Source organism: Myodes glareolus, chromosome 8 (assembly GCF_982192425.1).
Source record: "Myodes glareolus chromosome 8, mMyoGla1.1, whole genome shotgun sequence".
Lineage (NCBI taxonomy): Eukaryota > Metazoa > Chordata > Mammalia > Rodentia > Cricetidae > Myodes > Myodes glareolus.
The window spans coordinates 19,174,009-19,198,198 of NC_142033.1; positions in this window are offsets into that span (position 1 = coordinate 19,174,009).

Genomic DNA, 24,190 nt, shown 5'->3' on the forward strand with positions numbered 1-24,190 from the left:
GTCCCTCAGGTTTCCATCCCCACCTACCACCAGTCCACCCAGGACATCCCTCCTGTTTCCCCTTCCCAGCGAGATTCATATTTTTAAAGGTTACTTTTAAAATATATTTTGAAAGTTAGTTCTTAATTAGGTATTTTCTTAGCTTGACAGGAAAGTACATTTTTCCTAGCTATGTTTACAAAGTGACGGTTATGTGACAATCACCGTGCTAGCTAGACATTTTATCATTCGCAATCTTTAGAAGAATTTTACAATGTTGGCAGGCATGGGATTTTCTCCTCCAATTTCTAGTTGAAGAAATTGGCTCAAAACCCACTAGCAAAGTAAACAGTTGGTAGATTTTTAAGAAGCCACATTATCTTACCTATTCCCGGCTTTAGAATACAACCTCAAGATACAGTATCATAATAAAGTTTTTAATGATTACATCTTAACGACTAAAAATTGAAAGGAGAAAAATGTATAATTTGTATAAATTTAAAATTTATATAAATTTAAAATTTGTATAAATTTAAAATACCACAAGCAATGTGTACTGTGTTGATAATTTTGTTTTTACCTATATCTTAATTTTTATTGTGTAGAAGAGAACAAACAGAGTTTCAAATTTTTTGCTAGGATATTCTATAAGAGAAAGAATATGCGAACTGTTACCTTGTCTCCCAAGTGGACGACCAGAGGAATAGGTAGATGATGGTCTGCAATGCATCAGTCTCACACTATTTAAACCTCATCCCATCACGATATGCTAATTCTGTGGTTTCAAATACCTAAAGAGACATTCAAATTCTAAGAAAGCACTATGATTAGAAATTGTCCTTCTGACTTGTGTTTCACAGATTCCAAGGAGTCCTTAAGCAGTTTGATTGAGACCATGATAACAGGGAAGGAAAGCTTGCGATGTATAATGGTTAATTGTATTTGAGTGCAACTTCACCTGTTCTGTGAACTCATTTTCTGATTCTAGTGTTGAGAAAGCATTCCTCCCTTTATTATCATACTGTGAACAGTAGATACTTGTGATCTCACTTCCATCTTGAAGCTCATTTTATTATTTTATTTCATGTATATGTGTGTAGGCCCAGGTGCATGTATGTGTACCAGGTACAGGCAGCAGCTCTCAGAGTCAGAAGAAGGAGTTGGATTCAATGGAGCTACAGTTACAGGTAATGGTGGCCCCTGTGAATCTGATGAGGATCCTATGCAGAAACAGTCAGTACTCTTAACTGCACAGCATCCCTCCAGCCCCACAGTCTCATTCCTTGGTACTGTTTGACACAGTCATGCACTTTCTTGAGAGCACCATGAAATTCCACATTCTGGGGACTCCTCATCTTTTTTTTCTGACTATGAAGTTCCTACCTTGGCATTCTCTCAGATAATGAATGATAAACAGCCATGCATCACTTAAGCTCAGCTGAAATTTTCAAACAGCTGTAATATAGCCTGAAAATCTCATTTGATAATAATTCCTTGCTTTGCCTTAGTCTGTTTCTTCATATACCTAGCTACAAGAATGCACAAAATTATGTCTAGTGTATGTTGATAATGCGTACTTGATTGAATAAATGTTAAGGATGTCAAATATATTTTGGGAGTTCTGCATACTTTGAATGGAATCACGAACACAAATTCCAGGATGTAGGAGGTGGCTTCTATAACTGGGAGACATAAAGTCATATTTCATACTGTCTATCTCTGTTTGGTTTGTTCATGACATGTTCTAAGCAGAAAATTGACTTGAGAAAAGAGATAGAAAGCTTTTGTCGAGATGGAATCCCTTGAAGTAATGTGCCCAGAAAGGCCTTCCCGAGCATAACAACTGAGAGATGCAGGTGAGTGAAACAGGTAGACAGCTGACAAAAGATTCTAGTCCAGGTCTTGAAATAAGACCATACCTTGATCTTTTAAAACAGCTAACAGAATAGTGGTGATGGAAGTGCGTGAAAGTACTGAACCTGAACTCAAAAGAACAAACAGAGTCAAAGGATGCAGTCATATTAAAACATTCTTAGGACTTTTCAAGCCTTTCACTATGAAATTACACTTCTGTAACTGAGAACATATCAGAGAAGAAACATACCTCAACTAAATAACTAAAAGAAGGTCAAAACATATGAGACATGGTTTTGAGATAGCAACTAATAAGAACAGTAATCACTGAAAGATCAGGAAGAAACATACCTCAACTAAATAACTAAAAGAAGGTCAAAACATATGAGACATGGTTTTGAGATAGCAACTAATAAGAACAGTAATCACTGAAAGATCAGGAAGAAACCAAGCTAAGCACAGTGGTTCTCTCTGCTTATTATGTGGAAAGTGTTTGCAAATGCCAAGAGAAAGAGAAAAGACCTCAAGACAGGGGTTGATTGTCTATGGTAGACATTCATGATACAGGAAAAGACCAGCATCACAAATTGGCACTGAATGCTACAAAGGAGGAAATGTTGATACCACACGAGGACTTCTGAATGTTGAAGCAGTACTGTGGGATCTTTCTAAGACTTGATGGCAAGGATGGAATGTGGGGAATTCCCGTGGAGTTTGGGAAAGAACAGGTGGGATAATGCCCAGAGCTCACGGATGACTTGGACTAGACTATGGTGCCACCACCCAGGGTAACAAGTACGTATAATGCACAGGGCATTGTTAGGATTCTTAGAAAAGTGTAGCTTCATTAATAGAACAAATTTCACTTTAAACAAAAACACTTCCCTGTTCTGGATTGCTTAACAAGGCTGGAAGCAAAACTATATGTGGGAAAATTGTTTCAGAGACCTTCATTTATGATTCAGAACTGAACTCAAACTATATTTGAAGTGAAAAATACATGATATCCCATAAATGATAAATTTAGATTGTCTTTCATCCATTGTAAAATCAAACTATAGGATAAAAATAGAAAAAAGGCTTATAATGAAGAAAGTTGATATAAGCAGACCCAGAATCAGACAAATCATGGAATCAGTGATCAAGCAGATTAAATACTGGTCTTTACGGTTGCACCTGTTTGTCTGATTCCTTCACATCCCTATAAGAGTCATTATACACCACTGAAATTATTCTGACAGCTAAACCACAAACAAAATTGTAAGACATCTTCTGAAAACTTGAGATAAATCAGAGATAGAGTATAAAACAGTGTACCTTATAAAATCAGCAAAAGCAAAATGATATATATATATATATATAGCCTATATTTTGTATAGATTTTACACGTGTATATTAACACATTATGACTAAAAGAGCTGGTTTAAGTAGTTCATGTTTAACATTTCAAAATTATCAAGTAAGTAGGTTGACAGATTCAAAAATAAGAAATCTCTGGTCATGTCACTAATGGAAGGGAAAACACTGGAGGATATAGAGTAGTTTATTTTGAGAAGAAGAAACATCAGCAAATGGGGCATGTAAAGAAACTAAGCTTAACCATCTGTGTCTAAGAGCAAAAACTCAATAAGTAATAAGTGAGGAACAGAGCAAAGACATGTGCTCTGACTGCTGTTATTGGACATTTTGGTGTCAAGGTGATAGTGAATAATTAAAATAAAATAGTAAAATAAATCAAAATAATGAAATTTTCTCTTATTTACAGGTAATATGAGTGCTTAACTGAAACAACAGCATCTGTAATGAAAATTTCCAGAAGCCATAAATAACTTTATCAAGGCTGTAGAATATAGGTCAATATAAAAACTAGCTATATTTCTATAATGATTTAAACAAATATTGAAACTAAATGCTTTCTCAACTGTGTTCAAAGCAACAGTATTCATAATAGCCAGAACCTGAAAACAACCTAGATGCTTTAATTTTGAAATGGATTTTAGTGAATTAGAATCATTAGTAAAATGAAGATTAAAAGTTTGAAATTGAAGAAGTCTAACCCAACATGACCTGGATAGAAAATGTCTTAAGGTAGATAATATGCCATCAGAAATATTTCTTCATTTAAAATAATTTCTTTGATCATTCAGTTGAAACCCAATGCCAATAATAAGTTACTGTGGAGATGAGAAGTCATGTTAGTAGCTGAACTGAATCAAATCTGAATAAAAGAAGAATATGAATTATAATAAAAACTGAGGTGCTATATTGGTAGTTACAATATAGGAAACTGTTTCTGTACACAGAAAATGTTATTGATAAAACTCAGAACCTGCTGATTATTTCACATGGATCATAAAATAAAATATGAAATAAATGAAATACAGTTACAATATTATCTAATTACTACAATTTAATATTCTTTAAATTCATGTACAATTTATTTCACTCTCTCATATAAAAGCCTAGCTACTACCCTTCCATTCTTTGAAGGACTATCACAGTTTTAAAATCTTAATATTGAACCTAATGACAAAATGTCTTCTGATTTGATCTGAAGCCCATACCACCAAAGGGAGCTCATACCATGATCAAGAGTCTATGATTGGGTATTGAGAAGGAATTATAGACCCTGGTGGATAACAATTGCTGCTGTTTTGATAATGGACATGATGTCGAGTTGTCTTCTTAATACTCAAGCTTATAACTACAGATTAGCGCTGTGCTCAGCCTTCCTCAGAGAGGCTAAATTTTGCTGATACCAGCTCATAGGAGAGAAGGGAGAATGTAAGAGCTGGAGCTTTATGGGGAATTCAGCAAAACAGTATCTTCTGTATATGACATATCCATTGTACCCATGAACACACTGTGTTTACCTACAGAAAACGCCATAAGATGGGACCTGTCACCATTCATCTCACGTAATGCAAGGGATACACAAAGTCAGGCTCCTCAATGGGAAATAGTGAGCAGTTAATGGGTAATCTTAGGTTATCACAAGTGGAAAATGTATCATGTGTTAAATTAATAGACTTTTTCTTCATTAGGCAGTCTTGTAATTAACAGATGAAAACTGCTTAGGAACTGTTTAGAAACTACAGTTTATCATTTAGAAACTGGTGCTCCTGGACGTTGGAACCATTTCCCAAAACATTTTTTCAAAACATCAAAAATTATAGACTTCAGTGTTCAAATTATTCATTCGGGCTAATCATGCCAGTTTTAAAAATTTATTTCTATAGAATAGATACTCAGAAAGCATATTTGTACAGTAAAAATAATCAAAGGAATATCTTTATCATTTATTTCTCTTTTTCCAATATTTCTGCAGAAAGTAAACCTAGATTCAAAGTCAATATTTGTTTGATTATGTTTGTTAGGAAGCCTCTTGGTAGATGTGGGTATTTTAGGTCTATAGATAAATTAACACTCTTAGAGAAAAAAAGATTAAAATTTCTTAATTGTCATTTTTTTATGCTGCATGATAGATATAAAATTGCTTTAACTGCTATAAGCACAGTTACTGAGGAATAAAAAACAAAAATCTGGAAAGAGGTTATGATAAACTTGTTAATTTTGTTTAATAACATTTCAAAAAGAGTGAAAAATCAAACTCTTAAATAGTTTTTAAAAGAAGTTTTAAATAAGTCAATATGATTAAAAATCTGAAATTCTAGTTTAAACCTTGATATTCTTAATATTAATGAATTGATGATATATAAATCAAAGCTAATTGAAAAGAAATGTGTGGAAAAACTAGTTGTAGATAGATTATTATTATTATATATAAATACTTTTACACACATTTACTGAAAATAGAGTATTAATAGAATATGAAAATATGCAGTCTTCAAATATATGTTACATATATGTGTGTATATGATATACATTGATATGATTGCTAGAATTGGTACAGAGGAATTGAAACTTGAACTCAGCTTCAGGTCTCATCCATTTCTTTATAAACTTTTCTGATTACTTTCATAATCATTCTCACAATTTATCCTAAAATTCAATCTATTTTATCTTCAAATCAATTCCACCAGATATCATGTAGATATACATGAACATTTTACCTTTATGTAAGGAGAGCTAGAAGAATCAGAATAGTGAACCAATGCCTTGCCCAATGGTTGAGATTCTTTAATTCACTGGGGCAGCACCTCTGTTTTTCTAATCTAGGGAACTAAAAAGAATCATCAGAATTTGCCTCTTTGAACTCCAAGGATCAATTTAAAAGAAGATTTTCACAATAGAAATTAATAAAGATGAAATGAATGTAAGAACCAATGGAAAGGAGCACATCAGCTGCAAATTCCTCTTGGGAACTAACAATGATTGCTCATCCTTACGTACATATGTTAACTATTAATTAATGCTATTCTGTGCATCATAAGAAGAAAGAGAAAAGGCCTCTCTGAAGTAAACTAATTGAAATATTAATGCTGTGTGGTGTAGGGGATTCTTCTGTTCATGTCTTGCTTGTATTGGTTAATGAATAAAGAAACTGCTTTGGGCCTGATAGGGCAGAACTTATGTAGGTGAAGAAGCCAGAACTGAATGCTGGGAAGAAGGAAGAGTCAGAGACGCCACAGATCCGTGAGGCCGGAGGTAGATGTGCTGAAATGTTTATTCTTCATTTTTTGTCATTTCATTTATTTCTTCATTATTTGGTATGGTTGTAACAGATCTATGATATGTAGAACCTAGTGAACAATAAGTTAACTAATGATATTTTTGCTGCTAAGAAGAAAGTCGGGCACTCAATTAAGCACTTTGATTATACTTAAGTCATTTGTACCTATTCTAGAAGTCCAAAATGTTATTACTCTATCACTCAACACAAGTTAGGAAGGTCAGAGCTTACTCATGAGAGGTGAAATCGGAATAGTGGGCTTTCAACATTACTGATCTTCTTAGGTTTGTTATTACCATGTAATATACAATGTGCAGTCATTTGAGTATACTGGTGGCAGAGATCATAACTTGGCAATAATTATTAAGAAAACAGAGACGTTTCTTTCTCTTGTCACCACAGAACATGTTCACTGAAAATGCCAGAACACCCTTTTAATGGAAACATGAGGAAGAGGCCACAGAGATAACAGCATTGTGATATTTAATTGTTAGCTTCAGATTGTAACAGAAGAAGTGATATTGACAGTGATTTTTAAACAAGGTGTAGTTCTTTTCCTTTTCTCTTTCATTTATCCAGAGAATTGAAGCATGCTGCAGGATGTACCAAAAACTCTAGATACTTACAAAATTCAAATATATTATTTTTTGTTGGAATGCATGAAGTAGAAAATTCTGACAAATACACAGAATTATATCTGAGTAATAAATATTATGAAGTCTCTCTTTACAGGGGACACTTGTTGATAAGCTGTTTTTGGTCTCAGCCTCTTATTGTATCATTGGCAAGGCACGCATAGTTACCACAAACACTTTATCAAGCACGTGAGTGTAAATTTCTGAGCAAATGTTTATGCATTTTATTCTATTTAGGCCTGCATGAATTTATTGGCTATCGTTAAAATTATGCAAATTGAATATCCCATAATAGAATCCTCCTTAGGATCACGATTAAGTTAGCTGAAAACAGATCTCATAGGTAACCCTGATGTAATACAGTAAAGAAGAGTGTGAGAATAGATGAGAACTTGTTGAATTTGTAAATATTGTGAAGGGAAGAGAGATGAAAGTTTGAGAAGGAAAGCTTGATGTCTGTAAATCAATGTTGCAGTGACCTCAGAGGTTTGTTGATGTCATGGATTTAAAGTTTTAGTAAAATAGACACAAGAATGACCATTCATCATATTTCACAGAACAACTATTATTTGGGTGACATTACAGTTTTCAAAGAATATGATCATGAAAACAGTTCTCCATGAGTGATAATATAATTATAATTAAGTGATAATATAATTATAATTAACCTTATAATTAAGAGATAAAATGTCTGCAGAAAACATATGGTATTGTTTTCTACTCCCAATGTGGCAGATGAATTAGAGATAACATCAAATGTAGGTTCTTTTTAGGATATTGAGACTGGCACGTTTAACAGTGTTAAACTAACTGAACTAAATGGACTCGGATTTTTTAAATTTATTTTTCTTAATTAATGAATTAATTTGAGATTGATCACAGTTACTCCAGTCCCTTACTTCCGGTCTCTTCTCTTAACCTCCCTTCTCCCTCAGCCCCTAATCCATCCCTCCTCCAATCTCTTCAGAAAAACTAAGTCCCTTCACGTATATTAGCCAGCCGTGGTCTATCCAGTTTCAATAAGACTAGGCACCTCCTCTTTCTAAATGAGCCCCAAAGAGGCAGAAAGTGTCCTAAAAGAAGAAAACAGAGTCAGAGATAGCCCCTGCTCCCAAACACAAAGTTGAGAGAGCCCAGAGACCTAGGATAGAAGCAAACAGAACTGGCAAAAAAATCGAAGAAATGATTCCTAATGATATTCTGCTATAACTGTAGATTGTTGCCTGGCCCAATTGTCATCAGAAAGGATGGAGACAGCAACAGATGTAGACAGATGTAGACCCACAGCCAAACCTTAAGCAGACTTCAGGAATTCTGTGGAAGAGGGGGAGGATCTTGAGAGTCAAGGGTACCACAAGAAAACCACAGAATTAACCTGAGCTAACAGGGGCTCAGAGAAACGGAACTGCATACCAAAGAGATTTCATGAACTGACTTAGGTCCTCTGCATATATGTTGAGGCTGTGTGGCTTGACTTGTTATGCTCAAAATGTACAGTTTTTTTTTCCATGATTGACTGCTAGGTAAGTTGAGTTCACACTGCACATTTTTAATTATTGATGAGGCTAGATATTAACATTTAATAAGAGTGATATAAGACCAAATAAAACAAAAACATTTAGTACTCACTAGTTTAGCTCCACAAGAGCAGTCAGTGGTCTGATGCACCGAGTCTTCTCACCTATCCAAACAATTTATAGTTTTATATGGGATCTTACTGGCAAGTGGAATTTGTAATTTTGAGGAACGATGGCTGAGCAGTGAGCGTCTGATACCTGTACCCACCATTCTAGCTCTGAGATTGCTAGTGTAGACCATTAGTAATCTATGTAATCTTATGAGGGTGTTTAATCCTCATCCTTGTTTTGCATGCACTTTAAATAACAAGCCAACTCCAGCTCCAATTGTCAAATTTTACCAGTAATGTCTTATATTAGTTATTTTTAAATGCCAAATGCTATTTTACTTTGTTCTTTCTCTTCTAATTTGCACCTCACTTCCTTCTTTCTTTTTTAAAGATGATGCATATATGATATTATTTTTTTCTTTTTATAAGGTTTATTTACTTATTATGTATACAGTGTTCAGCCTGAAGATATGCCTGCTGTTCAGAAGTGGACACCAGATCTCATTTTCCATTATGAGCCATCTTGTGGTTGCTGGGAATTGAACTCAGGACCTCTAGAAGAGCAACCAGTGGTCTTAACCACTGAGCCTTCTCTCCATCTCCATTCCCTTCTTTTTGATTGACCCAGCCAATATCATTATGCACTTTTGTAATCTATTTATGATTCTTTTTGACCTAGAGACCAACAACCAAACTGAAGCTCACAAAGCACTGAGAAATAATGACATCCTTCCAGAGAAAAGTTGTAGTTAAAATCAGCTGTTAAATTTTACTCACTCATATTTAGCTTGATCCATTGGGACAATACATATTTCACTTATTTTTTGCTTAAAAAAGATGGAAGGTCATGGAATATTCAAGGTATTTGAAGCCAAGAGTATGGAACTATAAATATAGACTTAACCTTATTGCATCTTAACACCACTATCCAAAAAGAAGAAAGATCCTTGCAGAAGATGATGGCTAAGCACATCAAACAGTTCAGCACTGCAGGTGTCTTTTATTGTCTTTGATCCACAACACGGCATTTGTATCTTATGGTCTTAACTTATAAGAGAAAAGTCACTAAAGGGATATGGATTTGCTATCAGTGTGGCATCAACAATGCGGATTAAGAATATCTAATTAGTAATTAAACAGGACTTGGTTTTTCATCTTTAAGTATGTGTCCTTCAGTTTCTCATAACATCTAAAAATTGCTACTCCATAAGACAAAAATAAAACAAGTTTATTTATTTAGCAAAATATTTCCCTGTTCAGATATAAAACACTTAAGATTGTATAATAAAAAAGCTAATAAATAAGAAGTTTTGGAAGACTTTATGAAAAATTTAGACTAGACTACATTGGAATGAAATGACTTCATATACCTCCCATAAATTTTTTCATTACCTTCTAATCTGGGAAAATAAGTGAAGAAATGTTGTCTCTTTGTTGTAGAATAATCCTTCTGTACACTGTGAATATGTATTACTCTTATTGATTAATAAAAGGATGACAGGCCAGTAGTCAGACAGAAATAGAAATATGGGTCAATTTAAGAGTAATAAGCCTGAGCTGTCAATTGAGCATTTAAAATTAAAATAAACCACTGTAGGGTAATTTGGAAGTAACTCCTGGGATAGAGACTCTGCCTTCATTCTTTTTATGTGACAAGCACGAAACATAGGAATAAAGATCATAACCATAAAAGGAACTTGAAATTTATTGCTTTATTTTAGAAATGAATTTTAGTAAAGTAGAATCATTAGTGACATCAGGTCTAAAATTATGAAGTTAAAGAAGTCTAACTCAACATGAATTGGAAAGCCAATTCATAAGGCAGAGAACACACCAACAGAGATCTTCATTCCAAACAATTACTTTGATTATTCAGTTGAAACACAATGCCAATTATTAGTGAACATAGAGATGAGAAGCCACATTAGTAGTTGGGTTGAATCAAACCTGAATGGGAGAAGAAGACAATTGGTTATAATAAGAAATGAGGTTCTATAATGATAATTAAAATACAGTATAGTTAGAAGACTCAATACAGAAATAACGTTATTGACTAAAAACTGACAGCAATTGCAATTTTACATGGAACAGAAAATAAAATATTAAATAATTAGAGTACATTTACATAACCTAACTCCTACAATTTAAAATTCTTTTATACTCATCAATAACCTAGTTCATTCTATAAAAGAGCCCGATCATTATCTTCCTTTTCTTTGTTTTCAAATAGCATTTTAATGTATCCTACAGTTTCATAGCAACTTAAAATTAAATACGATGACTAAATGTTCATTTTCTGATTCTTCTTTATTAATTATAACATTAAATCAACTAGATTGAAAAGGACAATATTTTTTTAAAAAAACAAATTTAGGCTTTTGTCCTTGAAATATAGGACATCTCTCTTCTATTTGACTTTGTAGTACTGAGTATTTATATTTTTTATAATTTACAATTATTTAAGCTGTTCCTAAATAGGTGAATAGACATTCTATAAAACTGACTTTCTGTATTTTATACATCTTCATATCAGATTTATTTGATTCATTTGACCTAAATTGTACTGGTTTCAACCTAAATTTCTCATTAATATTGCTTAGGCTCTGCCTTTTTCTAACAAACTGTGTCATGAACCACACGGGAGATGCTATTGTACTGATGCTGACTCCTCAAGTGCGAAGGTAGCTTCCTTCACTCTGTCTCCTAAAAAGTCCCCAGACGGAACTGCAGCTCTAGGAAAGACTGTATTCTAAGAGGGGAAATTATGAAAAACATCCAGGAAACCACCACTGTCCACACATCTGGTACACAGATTTATTCCTAATGCTCACCATGGCATTTACAGACTTATAACCCGTAAGAATTTCTCTGACTGCGCATTATCTGCTCCATTGTAACCGCCATTTTGGATGTTTGAACTTAGCCTCACAAACCTGGAAATTATTTGATGTTGAGTAGTAATTGGCAGACCAGGACAGAAACCCAGGTATTTCCTTTTCCCCAAACCCGGCCTCTAAACAGGACAGAGAAAATTCTCTAGTCAGGTAGATAAATAAACTCTACAGCAGCGATATAAAGTATTGATTTTTTAAAAACTGTGCTCTATCCTGGTTACTGCCTTCATTCTCTTTTCTCTCTAACACTACTAACATTGATCCCTTTTAGTATTTGAGAATTTCACACATAAATACAATAAATTTCCATTTCTTCATTGCCTCTTCCATGTCATCTAAAAGTTTCTACTCATAACTTCATGTGCTGAGCTCACGTAGAGCTGCCTGTATATGCATGAGTGTAGGTTCATCTCTTGGAGTGTGGGTAGTCTCCGAGGAGCACCATCACCAGAGCAAATGGATTTAAATAGCTGTAGTCATTAGCTGGTACCTTTTTACCTAGAAGTGGTACTTGAAGTCTGATAACTATTTCACTACACCCAACTTACCTGTTTAGTAATTTTCCATGGTTAGTAAGCAACTGGCTATGGATAACCATTTACATATGGACCTGGATTTTGTGCGTCCTGTAGGTAATTTAGATAATATTGTTGAACGAGCCTCTGTATAGAAACCCAAAACAATAAATATATAAGAAAAACAAAAGAAATGTATACTCATCACAGAAATTCTTGAATGTTGTTAAAATATTATGATCAAACATAACATATATATGTATAACACACATATATGTATATATTATATACATATATACACATGCACACACACACACACACACACACACATATATATATATATATATATATACTATAAGATATATTCCAGTCATAAATAGTAACACTCTGTCATATATGGTAGTATGGAACTTGAATGTGTTATTTTAAAAGAAGCAAGTATGAAACCCAGAAAAATATTACATCTTCCAACTTTTAAACAGCAACTAAAAAGTTGATTTAAAATAAGTAAACAAGAGTAGTTATTAGAGATCAGGGGTCATATGGTAGTAAGAGGGATGAGAGGAGATGGTTTATGGACACTAGAGTAGGTTGAGGAGGTTGAAAAATTTTCTCTATTCCATTGCATCTTAAGATAAAACGAAGGAAAGCAAAAGAGAATGGAAATTTTCCAAATACTACTATTATAATTTTCAAAACTGCTTACTATTTTTAAGTCATGTTATTTTTCCTGTCTCTATTCCTCTTTGATGACTCCATAGAGACAATAGTATCCACACACGGCAGGACTGATGCACATACAAATTCACAGAGGCTGATAGCACACACAAGACCTGCATCAGTTCAAACCAGAGAAAATCCCAGCGTGGAGCAGAGGAAGAAGACCCAGTGCTCCACCCCTATTTACAATCTTTATATTCTGGGAAAAGGAAAATTAGTTTTCTATGCTGAAGTGTCACTACATATATCGAACACATTTTTAATGTTACCCAAAGAAAATACACGTTTGAGTTAAAAAATATGCATAATATATTGACCTTCTCCTTCCACATTGTAAGCAAGCAGTGGGAAATCCTATCAAACCTCACTAACATGTACAATTTAAATCCTGCCTTGCTGTTGACCCTTGTAGCTACAATGCTGACTTGGATGGAAAGTGCAACATTGACTATTATGGAAGAAACAAACTTCTGATTGTGTTCAAGGCCCCTTCCAACATTGGGAAATCATGCCCTTTACTTTAAACCTAGTCAACGAATACAGCAGGGGATTAAGTGGAGATCATAGACCCTAGAGGATAACAATTGCTGCTGTTGTGCTTAATGGACATGATGCTGAGCTATCTTTTTAATACTCAACTATATGCTCAGAGATTAATGCTGCTTTCTACCTTCCTTAGAGAAGCAAAATTGGACCATGATTAATGCAAAGGATCACAACTCTTCAAAGTGCCAATAACATGGAACTGTGGGAAGCTCAACCCTAAATGGCTTATCCACATCACCTCCTGTAGTGTTCTGGGAACATCTCTGAAGACTGAGCAGAAAGAACGTAGGAGCCAGGGCATTATGAGGAGTAATGCAAGACAGTGCCTCGGGAAGTGACATAGCTACTGAATCCATGAACTTCATTGTGTTTACCTGCAGGAGAACTTCTCAGGATAGAACATGTCATCATTTCTTTTTGCCGGGTTTGAGCAAGCTTTTCAGTGAGAAACCCTGGCAGTTACCCGGTACTGTGTGAGAGTATATATTTTCTTCAGTGGTGTAGCTACTGATAAGCTGCTCATGTTCCAGTAATAACCCACACTCATGCTCATGTAAGCAAGGACAATTAAACTCATTGTGTCAGAAAGGGGGAAAAAAACACCACCAACAAAATAGGTGTATGGGTGGGAAAGAGGGATTTTGTAGAACATAGGAGAGAAAGAGAGTATAGAATGGGGTCTTAAGAACACTCATGACTCAGAATATACATATGTGAAATGTTAAAGATCAAAATCACAAAATAGTAAAACAATATAGGATAAAGAAAATACATATTAGTGAGATGTAAAACATAAAAGAATTTTTTCATTAAGTGTTATCAAGTTAACACAATTAATTTGATTAGTCACAATCAATGATGCAGTTATTGGTTGAGTTCTAAGAATAATTGGCCTTTTGTAATCTAGTATATGTTTTTATCTAAATAATTTCTCAGAACATTTTTCATAGCATTAAAAATTATAAAATGCAACATACATGTTAGTCATGTATGGCAATCATGACACTTATAGAGTGGTATTAGTTATTCCTATAGAATAAATATTCAGAAAAAAAGTACTGTACAACATAATCACCTCATAGAATTTTTTCTTCCAACGTTTCTGCATAAAGTAGAAAAAGATTCAAAGTTAGTGCTTGTTTGATGATGTTAACTGTGAATTTGTCCAGTGAATGTGCATATCTTACCTCTCCAGAATGATCAGCACTCTGGGTGAAAAAAAAAAAACCAAACAGAATGTAAGAATTTCTTTATGCTCAGTTTTTTACTTAAAGATAGATGTAAAATTTCACTAATTAACTAATTGTTAATACAGTTAACAAGAAAAATGAACAAAAAATATGTGGAAAGAGATTATGCTACATAATTATTTTTGATAACATTTTGGAAGGGTGTAAAACAAACTATTAAAAACTATATTACTTTCAAGTTTTTCTGTGAATGTGTGAAACATATTAAATTTCATCACCATGGCTGAAAATATAAAAATCAAGGTTAAAGTCTTGCTCTTTTTAAAATATGTTTTAAGTTTCTCAGAAAATGTTGATAATTAAAATGTTTATTTGTATTAGTCTATGATTGTGCACACATATTGTAAAATTTAAGTTTTTTCTATCACAATGCAACAAAAAGCTGTAAATTGAGTTCTTTTAGCAATTGATGACCTACAATATTCGTAGACTGGTTTATGACATGAATTTCAGTAACTAAAAATAAAAATGAAGAAAAATGGAAGAGCAGTGGTACTGCCTTCCAGAAGCTTGTAGGCTTTGTTACAGTAAATGATAGAAACCATCCTTAGTACTGTGGATGTTAATTTTTTTAATTTAGAATTGCAATGTGATGCCTGGGAATAAGTACTGTATGTTCTACACCTTGTATATATAAGTTAATTCAAGGAAAACCGATTGGTGAAATGATTAAATGAAACAGACATATCCATACAAATCAAAATAAAATCCAGGTCATTCGGAATAGGACGAAACCTAGAAACAGTTTCTGAGAACATGTTCTCCCCACTTGGCTTGTGTACTTACAATCATGGAAAGCATGACGGCCATGATAAAGGCGAAGAAAAGAAGCCTCATGTTTGGCTGAGTCCTTTGGAAAACACAGGCAAAAAGTCAGTAACACATTCATCATTCATCCCCAAATGTACACTCACAGCGTTTGTCATACAGTGTACTGTAAAACCCTGCAAAACATACTGGAGATAAAGACAAGTGAAACACCTTGCCCAACTCCAGCAATGTAGGCATTAGTTAGGGATATTGATGTGCATGAAGGGATGTCATGGAAACAAAACCTTAATGATGACGGTGCATGAATGAGCATCTTACAGTGACTAAGGAATGGGAGCATAAGTAAAGAAGAGAGGAAAATCTCAGTTGGTTTACTCACAAACAATGAAGTGGATATCATGAAACATCAGAAAAAAATAGCAGGAGATACATCACTAATTCTCAAATATTTCAGCACATGAAGAGGACAAACTTTGAAAAATTTAACACCCAAGTTTTTCGAGGTTTTATAATCTTGAGATGGAGATGAGAAAAGCTCAAGTTAACAAAGAGCTAATATGTAGAAGACTTCTAAAAGTATTCATTTTAAGGATTGATATGTGTTTACATTATTATTAAAGGTGATCATAATTTTCATTGATTTTCATGAAATCACTACAACTGATTATTTCTTGCCACACTCAACCTCATAAAGTTTGATAAGAATATTGTCTATCTTTTCCTTGGAATTTTGAGTTAATACACAAGCTATATAAAATCAGTATTTAGAAGATTTTAAAAAAGGGAAACTTTTGGGTCCTGCCACTGAATATGGATAAGTAATATGGATAGCCTCATAGTTTCAATTCTTTACTGATTCACTGATAGCTTGGGTTGCTTAAGGAGCTGATACTGGAACTCACCTTCAGATCTCAACATTTTTTTGTCCTTTTTAAACATTTATACCAGTTTAAACCATTATAAACCTATATAAATCATTTGAATTACTTTAATTATCATTCTCATAAACTGAGAATTATCATTCAATTCAAACAATTTTATCACACAAATAATTCCCTTGACACATTGTGGAAGATTGTACAAAACATTTTACCTTTATCCAAGGTGAGCCTGAAGTATCAGATCAGTGGAGCTGAAGCCTTCCTCAGAGGGCTGAGGTATTTAAACTCACTGAAATAGCACCTTTGTTTTTCTACATGATGCCAGTATGAGATCATGTCTAGGGAACTAAAAAGAGTGCCCAGTTCTGTCTTGGGAAATGCCAAGAATTAATTTAAGAATGATATTTTAGCAAGAGATGCGTATCAAGGTCAAGTTACTAGAAAACACATAGAAAAGGACACATAAGCAATTAATCCGTCTGCTGGGAATTAACGACTAGTACTTATACTTATGAATATTCTTCGACTATTAAATAGCTATAATTTAGGAATTTAAAAAGAAAAATAATTCAGAATAAGAATAATAAAATATAATAATAATAATAATGAGAAAAATAATAAGAAAAATAAAAATGAAATTAGGATATTAAAGCTGTGTGACTGCAGAAAAGCATCTAAAACTTTCTCTATAGAGTAGAAACAAGTAGCCTGTTCAAGTGTTAATCCTTCTACCAAATTATGCATATTAAAAAGGTCCAGGTGAAATAAATACTTCAGCAATTGAGTTCAGAAGTTATTAAGATGACTGAAATACAAGACTTTTTGCATACCAACTGTTGTTGTAGGGCATCTTCAAAGCAGTATAACTCTATGGTCATGTTGTAATCTTACCAAAGTCTTACTTGTTCCCTGTAAAATAATACAAGGTGTCGTAGAATTAAAGTCATTACTTTAAAACAGTGCTTGTAAACCAAATTTAATGGTTCTTTTTATGTGTATATCTGTGCAGTGTGTGTGTGTGTGTGTGTGTGTGTGTGTGTGTGTTTGTGTGTGTGCATAAGTGTGTGTGTCTGAGCGTGTATGTGTTTATGGGTGTTGCCATGTGTATGAACACATTTGTATATGTGAGTGCATGAAAATCAGAGGTTAACTTTGGATAACTCTCTTGACTGCATTCCACTTTTTATGGCCTCTGATTTGAACCAAGAGCCTGATAGTTCAGTTAATCCAGCGCATTAGGTTGCCTTGGGCATCTCTGTCCCCTACATTTATGCACTAAGATTACAGGAAGCCTGCCATGCCTATCTACATCTAGGATGGCTGTTGGGATACAAATTCTGGTTCCTTTGCTTGCACAGATTTCTTAATACACTGAGACATATTCACAACCCTAAATATTACAAAACTACTTTCTAGATGTTTTCTTGAAATTCTCATTTTAACATTGTACAGAACATCTCACAGAATAAGCAAAATGCCAACAGTTAAAAAATTAGTAATAGATAAATATTTTATCTAATATTGTTCTTAATGTGAAATGACTCTACATATTCTAGGAATGTTGTATGGTAAATCTCATGTAGTAGTGGTTGTGTTTGAGTTCTTAGTTTAATAATTAAATTAACTTATTTTAGTCTTTAAGGAAATCAGGTTTTTAAAGGTAGTCCTTTTTTGACAAAATTATAGTAGCCAAAAAATTTTAACCTGATCTTTACAAATTCAAAAAGTAAGCAGTTCACCAGCTTCCAACTTGCCAAATAATAAATTATTTTCATAACTAAATGCTATGTGATGATTTTCAAATTTAAGTTAAAATTTATGGTTCCTGCATTTGCTTTGAGTGAGGCATATGAATCCATCATACTCAGAATAAGCTTGGACCCTGCAGGGAGTGAAAACTTTAGCCTTTTTTCTTAATGCGATATGGAGAACTTGGGAGTGTAAAAGGAATCTTCATTTTAATAACATTTCCAGGTAACTCTGTGAATTAAAACTAGCACAAACATTAAATATTTAACATGGATGTCATAAATCAACACAAATCTACTTTGATGTTAAGTGTTGCAAGGAAATGAATATAAAACAGATCTCTGATTTGTTTTCAGAAGAATCTTGCTTATTTTCTGGCTGGTGTATGATTACATTTTATTAATGTGTTAAAGCAATAGTTCAGAGACGGCTCATTTTGGAAAGCACTTGACTTGAAAGCGTGAAGATTTGTGTTTCCCCCAAACAACATGGGGAAGAATGTGTTTGTGTACACTTTCCTGTCCAGCTCTGAAAAGGAAAGGGCAGGAAAATTGCCAGTGGGCCTGCTTAGTCTAATAGAGGAACCCCAGGAAAGTGAGAGACCCTGCCTCCCCACAGTTCCTGGATCTAAACTAGTGGATCCTGGGGAACAGCAGGGAGGAGGGGGATCAGAACAGAGAAACAGGAAGTTGGCAGTGATATTGTTTCTCTTAGAAATGTCATTGCAGCTTCATACTTAGAACTGAATTCAAGATGCCTCCCTAAGCAAAATGTGAACAAGAATAGAAGAGTAGACATGCTAGGGTGAAAGGGGGAAAGCTAAGGAGGCTTCAACTCTATATATGTAAAAAAGAACTACCTGCAAAGAAATGCTGAGAGGGGAAGAAATAGTCCTCCCCAGGGATGAGCCTCCCAATAATCTAAAGTCAGGTGGTCAACGTTGGATCATAAACATAAAAGTAAAATGATATGGAATTAACAAGTTGTATTAATATATTTAGGACTGTATATATATTCACATACATATATGTATATAATACAATAGAAAAGGCATGAAAATAATTTGAGATAGCACAAAGGTGGGTACATAAACAAGGTCAAGAGGAAGAGAAGAGGAAAGTTATGTACTTATATTTAAAAAGAAATTATTGTTTTAATATATTGCTTATATACATATCATATATTCATTATACACAACATATACTTGTTATATATATCATATATATGGTTTTATATATATATATATATATATATATAAAACCATAAAAGCAAAAGAAACTGCCAGTACCTGAGGAACAATACAACATTTAATGATTTAGTCTGACCTTGTATACACATACACACACACACACACGTACATGTGCAAATCTATACAAAAATCGCTTTTTAATTCAATAGCATTTGACTTTATCATCCTTATGATTTTCTAATATAATTTGTAGCTAAAACAAACTGTATAAAATCAATCAAATCGATAGAATAATGTCAATGTGTAAAAGACTGATAGTGTTTAATACCTATTAAAATAAAACTAATGATAAAATCTAAGAATTACTTTGATCATCTTTAAACTGTCAGTGATGTCCTTCTCACCCTTTTTATATTGTTTTATTCTTAATTTCTATAATTTCAATTATATTTTATAATAATTTTAGCCAGTCTAATTTGGTATAGTTGTAACAGAAATATGATATGTACAACATAGTGAACAATAGCAAGTTAAAGATTCAAAGGAGCTGTCAAGAAAAAGTTCATACACACAGTTATGCACTTTGGTTATACTTGAATCACTTTGTCTTTATTCAGGAAGTATAAAATGTTATTACTCTAATACCCATTTTCTGTGTCAACAGTAAAGCAGATCAGAGATTATTCATGACCCAGAAAACTGAAATAGTGGGCTCTAAATAGTACTGACCTTCTTTTGTCAACTATCATTTCATAATTCATAATAAAAGGTCATTTGAGTACATTGATGACATTGAACATATTTGGTGTTTATAATTAATAAAACCTATATGCATCATTTTCTTGTCACTACACAGCATACTCCTTGAAAATACCAGATCATGTTTTTTAAATATATCAATAAAAGGGCACAGGAATAATACATGTGTGACACTAAGGTGGTAGTTTCAGATTACAGCACAGAAATTGATGTTAACAGTGATATTTAAATAAGTTGTACTTCTTCCTTTTCCTCATCTCTTTCATTTATCCTGAGAACTGATGAATGTTACAGGAAGTATTGAATACTTGGGAGGCTTACTAACCTCAAATATATTATTTTCCTATTCAAAAGCATGAAGTAGAAAATCCTGACAAATATACAGCATTATAGCTGTGTGATAAATATTATACAGTCTCTCTGGTACTAAGGACACTTGGTGATAAACTCTGTTCTTGGTTTTAATGTATTATCATACAACTGATGAAATATGCCTGTTATAGCAACCAGTTTAAAGTTATAACAAAGTCAGTTACACATGTTTTCATTTTGGAGCAACAATTTTATACTTTTGATTGTATTTGGGCCTCTATGAATCTATTGAATATAGATAAAACCCTTCAAATATAAGAGTCTATGAGAAAATCCTTCATGGAATCATGAGTGAAGTAGTTGGAGATAGATCTCATACATAACCGTGATATAATATGATGGACAAGAATCTGAGACCAGAGAAAAATTTGTAGACTATGTAAATGTTTTGGAAGCAGCAGAAATGAAGCTTCAAGAAGGAAAGCTAGATGTCTGTAAAGCAATATTACATTAAGTTTGGATAATTCTTAATGGTAGGAATTTAAAATTTTAATACAATATATATAAGAATGACCTTACATTATATTCCATGGAAGATGTATACAAACCTAAATGGTTAGTATTATTTTGATGCCACATAGACTTCTTTCAAAGTAATGATTATGGGAACAACTCTCCATTGAGTAATAGAAGGCATGAGTGAGAGGGTTAATGCTTACAGATGGCATGTGCTATATATTAAGTTTCAATGTTGGGAGAAAGTTAGAAATTAGATTAGATGTAGATTCCTTTACGTGATGTTGAGAGTGGGAAGTTTAACACTGCTGTAATAAATGATCTTAGTGTATTCACTAGTTTCTTCTGGAATTGACTGTTGGGTAGCTAAATTAAGCATTTCATATATCTAAGCACGTATGAAGGTAGCTAATTAGCATTTAATAGAAAAAATATAAGAAGAGAAAGTAACAGGAAAAATGTAGTCAGTAATGTTTAGCTTTACCTTTAAAAACATGAAAATCCCAGGGGTAGTGGATCATCTCTTTAATTGCAGCATATGGAGGTCAGAGGCAGGTAAGCTCTGTGAGATTGCAGCCAGGTGGTCTATATAGTGAATTCCAGCACAGCTGGAGCTATGAAGCAAAACCTTGTCTTGAAAAAAAAATTATTTTTACAGTTTTAAATTTTGGAAGAGGATATAAAATATGTGTGTATTTCTAGAGTTACTTAAATCCTGAGGTTCATTGGATTAATTTTATATGTTTTATGTATGTACACAATGATAGAAATAAAGACATGAATTAAAAAAGAGTGAATTTTTTTCACAGGATACAATTAAGTGTGTGGAGATTTAAGCTCATAACTCCGTAATGTGAACGAATATTTTCTTAACCTTTGTCTTCTTTCCATATATACATAATAGAAGCTTTTCACAAGAGAAGGTTTAAATTATTTTCCTGGTATGAATTCCTGGAAAAAACAATCAAGCACCATTATTAGACACTGAAGGAAGTGTTCAGTTCCTTTTGACTGATAGACATGAATAGTTTCTCTTTGTCCTGCCTAAGTGAATGGAATTCAAGCATGATGGCGACCAACTACATCATGAAAAGAAGGAAGGACATACTTAAAGTTCGTGGATTAGTTGTTTTATTGTCATCACTGGACTAAGTAGATAATGAGAGCTAAATGATAAAAGGAATTCTGTTGTCTCACAGTTTGAGAGCATGGTCTGTCATGTCAGGGAAGGCATGATAGCAGGTTCTTTCATGCTTAGGAGTAGAATGTTGTCATTACAAAGCAGAGCAGAGCAATTATCTGCTGAATGAATCTTGCACTCAGATACTTATTCTTATCTAACCCAGGATCCAAACATATGGGACAGTCCCACCTACATTCAGAGTAAGAATTCTGCACCCAATTATACTTTCTATAAATGCTCTCAGAAACACACTCAAGGTGTACATCATTACTGATCTTGTTCAACTGCGAGAAGGCAAAAGGCAAAGCAGCTTTAGTCCAAGTCATACCACTGCTGAGTATTTTAAGAAATGCTCCTGGACAGAAAAGGATTTCAGATATTCAATAGCACAGATTCAGACATAAAGACCTCTAAACTAGACACAGTGTGTTTAAAAAATTTACATAGGCTTGGAAGAAAAAAGAAAAAGAGTAAGAGACAGTAAACGTAATATAAAAGATTACAGACAGTCATAGATTAAAAGAAGAAAGATAATAAAATAAATATTAAATATGTAGAAAAAGAATTAGAGTACGAAAAATAAGTCACATAAAGTGTCCAGATTATCTATATTATTGTGTTTTCTTTGAATTCTTGACTTTGAAGGAACTAAGTACAGAGAAACATTTCATTGTATGGGTTGCTAAGATAAACCAACCTATATAATTTAAAGGTGACATGACTTCAGAATTTGAGTCTTAAGATATGTTATTTTGGAAAAGAGGTTTGTCTTTTGTTTCCACAGAGGATGAGAACCTGTGGAATCCTTCCAGACTAATGTGGTTTGATGGACCAAGACCCACTAAAATGTCACCATGAACACCCTCAAAATACATTTGCCCAACAAAAAGCAGGAAGAAGTTAGGAGAGAACTATCCCCATATTCCCAAATATTGTTTATAAATGCTTGTTTGCATTTAAAGGGAAATATGCTATAGAGATTTTCATTGGTTTGGATCTCAGTTTAGTGATACAAAGTTAAGGTCCATTTTGCTATATGTTTATTTCTGCTCTTGCTTAAGGTATTGTGTTTGAGCAAGTCATTATAATGTAATGTATAATTAAGAAATCTAGATTAATAGACAATCTTCTATAATAGTCAAGAATGTAGTCATGTTAGTTAGGTTTTCTAGATATTTAGAGATATATTCAGTTAAATAGATAATCTTCAAACCTTTCAAAGACCTACAGAATATGGAATTTAAAATGTTTTAAGAACTTTGACTTTTCATGACAATGAGACACTTTTGCTCCTGAGAGCACCAATTATTTCAAGAGGAATAAAGGCATCAAATAGGCTCCTTATAGAGTTTATTAGACATTTGGGCCAGAAGCTGATTTGCCTGAACTGCTTGACTGGACTTGCAGGACCCACAGAAAAATGACGGTTGAAACTTCCTAAAATAGGTGAGAGTGTCCTTTGGGGTTCCTGCTTTATAAAAGAGTGCCAAACATTCTTCAGGACACAGAAGAAAGTGACTGATAAACTCCAAAATAGGTGGAACTGTTTTTGACATTTCCTGCTTCATGAATAAGTCTGCCAGATACTATGGGCCAGTAGGCTGAAGATGGGAACCCACTACATCACAGAAGAACTTGGTGACTTTTCAGGCAGCAAGATGTCTCTGTCAATTCTAGAGTTTTGGAAGTTGCTTTCAAGCTACTTCCTTTTAACTTAGGTAATATATCCTTCTGGGGTCTTTTATGGATTTGAAGAATAGATAGTTATAATTTTCCTTAGTTATGATATAAGATAAAGCAGATATAAATATTGTAACTGTAATTCTTGCTTCATACCTGTTTTGTTACATATAATTTAACTATGTTAAATTTAAAGTCTTCCTTTTTATTTAAACAGAAAATGGGAAATGGTGTGGGAAGTCCTTCTGTCTATGTATTGCTTTTATTAGTTATTGAATAAATCTGTTTCAGGCATTGTTTAACAGAATATAGCCAGACGAGAAGAGATATACGTACCTAGAGAGAGTAGGCAGAGTCAGGGAGATGCCACGTAGACACCAGGAAAAAGATGTGAGCTGCCGGCTTTCAGGTAGGCCATGAGCCTCATTCTAAAATATAAAATAATGGAAATGGGTTAATTTTAGATATATGAGCTAGCTAGCAATACACTTAAGTTA